The 5,000-nt window shown below is 44.8% G+C and overlaps 1 protein-coding gene across 1 annotated transcript in view; it reads left to right on the forward strand.

Moving 5' to 3' along the window:
• tyr (tyrosinase) overlaps positions 1 to 5,000 on the forward strand; it is a 31,609-nt gene that overhangs the window by 21,045 nt on the left and 5,564 nt on the right. The gene's annotated exons all lie outside the window — the stretch shown is intronic.

The raw sequence follows: 5,000 nt of genomic DNA on the forward strand, positions 1-5,000 counted from the left end.
AACTCCGGCGCACAGCATACGTCATTACCAAGCGTTGCTGATTGGTTAAGGGAACTCCAATGATTTTAAACCTCGAAATAAGCATCCGCCCATTACGGAGACGGATTCTTATTACTTTGTTCCAGACTGTATGACGAAGAGAATTCGTAGTCACAGGCGGTAAGGGCCAGGCTAGCAGAGAATACCAAAAGCCTAAAAATATCATATGGAAGTTGTCATGGTAGTTCATGGTAATTCAAGCATATAAGATCTTTTCTTCCCCAGATAGCAAACATACACTGGGACGGAACTGGGCCACACCTACCACAACGTCCGGCACGGATCTGCATAATGGACCTGATCCAAACGCACATCGGTCCAAAACTGGTCTGGATCCGTTTGACGGATCTGGTTCCAATAAGGGCTAAGACTGGCCCAGTTCCGTATGATAGTCTGTGTTACTGACGTGTTCCAGATCTGCTTTTCATATGCAGTACGGGTCCGCTTATTGTGTGTGGTACGGACCCGTTTATCAGATATCAGCTGGCTTTATTTGACATGTGAAATGTGATTGGTAATTAGGCTAATTATCCTGAAAATCTGTTTGCTACACTACACATTTTCTAACAGGTTCGTTATAGGTTCACCCAGGCTAAAGTTCGTAACGTTTTCCCAACAGCTCAACTAATAAACATAAGCTAGGCTACAAACACAATAGGGGGGTAAAAAAAAACTTTACAAATAAGTGTCTTATTATATTTTTTATTCAACAACCTGACTGTAGAAGTGCAATCCCAGACAAAGTTTAAGTCGTGTTAATTCCACTGTTCCCATCGATATTCAGGCTGTCTTCCAGTCATCTCCATGGTCAATCTGAAACAACACAAAATAAACATTAGCCATTTATTCCTTTTTGAAAATAGGCTAAGTCACAATTACACTCGGTTTTTTATCAGTGATCCTGTTAGCGTTATCACTGTTTTTTCCAAAATAGGCTAGTTATTGTGAGTTATTTTGCTCAAGCTAAGCTAGCCTATATTGCTGGAAAATAATAGTATAAACTTACAGTAGGCCTAAAGTTATCAATCGCTCGGCTGCTTGTTGTTGTCTCTGAATAAACCAACAGAGATAAAAAGCAGATAGCCTACCTTGAAAAGTTGAGCTGTGTCCTAGTCCAACCCCAGGCTGGCAAATCATGTCAAAAGATTGATAGTGCACAAACCAAAGATCCTTGATTAACGTTACTGCTTGGACTTCTGCATGCGTGGCAAGAATATGGGGTTGTCTCATAGCACTGTTTGATCTGACAAAAACAGCAATTGACTACTTTTACCACTGCTAGGTAATAATAAAAATAATGAAACGAGCATATGATCAATATTGAGCCAACTATATCTTCTTTTCCAGCCTTACTGTAGAAATGAAGTGGCCAAGGGAACATAGTGCACCCCCATGGCTTCTAAATTTGTGCCATTCCAAAATACCTTTTTTTTTCCTTTAGCAGCCAGTTGACAATGAAGTAGGGAAAGGACAGTCAATTTAGCAGAATCCGCACCTTAATTAATATCATTACCACCTGGGTCTGCTGTGAAAAAATGGTCCTTCGGCTCATATCCGTATCACAGGTTTGGGCCAAATCAGTGTTTTGTATTTTAAACGCATTTCCTAACTTCCAGTTGAGTTGCGGAAATCGGACCTGGGACAAATCTGTAAACCGGTGATAAAACAGCATTGCTAGCAGAGCTGAAACCTGTATCAGGAGTAGACCTGGCCCACAGTCAGATACCGTATGTCCGCTACAGGCGGATCTAAAGGCCTTTATGCGGATCCGGCCCAAAGGAAATTGCTATCTGGGTCGTCTTGATATAAACTCCAAGAAGATACCGAGGAGTCAAAGAGTCAAAGCATATAAGATCTTTTCTTCGTCTTGATATAAACTCCGAGAAGAAACCGAGGGGTCAAAGAGTCAAAGCATATAAGATCTTTTCTTCGTCTTGATATAAACTCCGAGAAGAAACCGAGGGGTCAAAGAGCAGAATGCACTAGTGTGGACCTGGAATCTGGACGCTCTGGGGAGATTTTGTAAAGATGACGCTCTGGGGAGATTTTGTAAAGAGGACGATCTGGGGAGATTTTGTAAAGATGAACGGTCTTAAATCCCTTTCCTTGGTATTCTCCAACATTATGAGGTGTAATAGGACAATATTATGAGCTGTTTTATTGGTTTAAGAAGGTATTACAAGCATGGGTGCCAATAATTGTGGGCAACCTGTTTTTGTAAAAACATATTTATTTCTCTATGAGATTTTCATTATAATATCCAATACTGAGTACCGATACCGATATTTCTACCACAAAATAACTAGCATAAAATGCAATGAATTTTCATTTTTCATGTTTCAGTCTCAAATAATATTTACATTTACAGATACTTCATCCTAGTCTCAAATAATATTTACATTTACAGATACTTCATCCTAGTCTCAAATAATATTTACATTTGCAGATACTTCATCCTAGTCTCAAATTATATTTACATTTACAGATACTTCATCCTAGTCTCAAATGATATTTACATTTACAGATACTTCATGCTAGTTTCAAATGATATTTACATTTACAGATACTTCATCCTAGTCTCAAATGATATTTACATTTACAGATACTTCATCCTAGTCTCAAATGATATTTACATTTACAGATACTTCATGCTAGTCTCAAATGATATTTACATTTACTTCATCCTAGTCTCAAATGATATTTACATTTACAGATACTTCATCCTAGTCTCAAATAATATTTACATTTACAGATACTTCATCCTAGTCTCAAATAATATTGTAACGTCGGCGCAAAAGACAGTGTTAGCGTTCTCCCGCGCAGGGGATCCTGGGATACGAGAGCGAACATTTGGGGGGTTTATGTCGTTATTCTCCTTAGTTTTGTGTGCAATGTTAGCGTCTTTATTGTAACATGTTTCCCTTTTAGTTCTCCCTCGTGTGTGATCCTTTTTGTGTGGGAGGCTGCGTTCTCCCCTGTATGTGTAGTGTGTGTGCGTGCTTGACCTGCCCTGTTTGCATTGTGTTCTGTGTCTATCTGTGTCCCGGCTCTCGTTCCCAGTGAATAAACCTTTTGATTGGACAACTGTGTGGTTCGCTATTAAACGTTACATTGGTGTCAGAAGCGACTTTCGAACGTGGCCTCCGCTCAGCGAGAGAAGCTGGGAGCGGGAGACCTCACCGCTGGGTGGAGGCCCACGCAAGAAGATCCAGAGAGAGCCCTTGTAAGGGCTACTAAAGAGCTTGAGGCCTTCTATCGTTACCGCCGCCGGAGGAGAGGAGCTATCGCCGAGACCTGCCTGCTGCCATGGGAGGAGATCTGGCCAGATGAAGTGGTCGCGGAGAAGATGACGCTGGCCTGGGCGCTGACTCCACGGCGAGCCGCGACGCGTGAGCAGAGCCGAGGGAGTGCGGCGAGGAAGAGGTTCCTAGACGATGGACGGTTGGCGGAGCCGCTGAGGGCAGCGAACTCACGACGGTGGGGCAGGTTTGACGGAAATGCTCTCTGAACTTTTAAAAAAAAACTTTTGGGTGCGTGTGAGAGGCACCGTGCTGTGTGGGCGCCCGTTCTAGTTGGCCTGTTGGCCGGCGCCTTTTGAAAAAGTTTGTGTGTGGAGTTCGATAACACGACCATCTCGGGGGTCGTGCCTTCGCCGAGGCCGCGAAGGAGTGGAACGGGCCGGGAACAGAGCAGTACGGCTCTGCAAGATGGCAACACGAGGAGGGACGCCGAAGACGGTAGCTGCAGCGGGAGAGCTCAGCGCGGTCCGGTTGCTGTGGAGTCGGTGCCTGTCTGTCCTGGTCGGCGACTCGACGGAGCGGAGTGGCGTTGGCGCAGCTTCATCTGGCCCCCCTCGAACCCCGGTGCTTGGTACAGTGTCGACGGTTGTAAGGCCACCTAGGGCCCCGTCTGGAGAGGAGGAGTGCCGCGGTGTCACGCCGCGGAAAGTGCAGCCTGAGGGCGGCTGCTGAGAGGGAGCTGGTGACGAGCGGGTCGGCCACGTGGCTGCTAGCACGCCCGAACTGGATTGCTAGCAGCGTGGCGCCCGGTTGAGTGAGCTCCTGCGGCGCGTGCACCCCACGTGAGTTGGCGGAACTGTCGCACTGGACTGAGTGGCGGGCGACGTGCGCCGACGTTAGCATGTGGCTACCTCGTGGTCATTGCCGAGGACGGCAATGGCTTGTTGGGGGAGCTATGTAACGTCGGCGCAAAAGACAGTGTTAGCGTTCTCCCGCGCAGGGGATCCTGGGATACGAGAGCGAACATTTGGGGGGTTTATGTCGTTATTCTCCTTAGTTTTGTGTGCAATGTTAGCGTCTTTATTGTAACATGTTTCCCTTTTAGTTCTCCCTCGTGTGTGATCCTTTTTGTGTGGGAGGCTGCGTCCTCCCCTGTATGTGTAGTGTGTGTGCGTGCTTGACCTGCCCTGTTTGCATTGTGTTCTGTGTCTATCTGTGTCCCGGCTCTCGTTCCCAGTGAATAAACCTTTTGATTGGACAACTGTGTGGTTCGCTATTAAACGTTACAATATTTACATTTACAGATACTTCATCCTAGTCTCTAGAGTCTCAAATGATCCTTTCCCCCCTCTCTCTTGTCCTTTTTTATTTGAATTCTTATTTTTTTGTTTCTTTAATCAACATTGTTTTGTTTTTGATTATCTTGTTTTTGTTTATCTTATCTTATGAATTTAATTTGAGTACATGCTTTGTACACATTTTGAATTTGAATTTTAGAGAGAGAGAGAGGGAGATGTATGTGTGGATGGATGGATGGATGGATAGATAGATAGATAGATAGATAGATGTGTGTGCAGAGGAGTGCATGTGGCTTAACATCTGTGTGTGTGTGTGTGTGTGTATGGCTGTGTGTGTATGTGTGTGTGTGTATGGCTGTGTGTGTGTGTGTGTGTGTGTACGGCTGTGTGTGTGTGTGTGTATGGCTGTGTGTGTGTGTATGTG

The sequence above is a fragment of the Alosa pseudoharengus genome, unplaced genomic scaffold, assembly GCF_046254945.1.
Source record: "Alosa pseudoharengus isolate Yale_2024_CS ecotype anadromous, Long Island Sound unplaced genomic scaffold, YU_APseudo_1.1 YU_APseudo_1.1_scf_13, whole genome shotgun sequence".
Lineage (NCBI taxonomy): Eukaryota > Metazoa > Chordata > Actinopteri > Clupeiformes > Clupeidae > Alosa > Alosa pseudoharengus.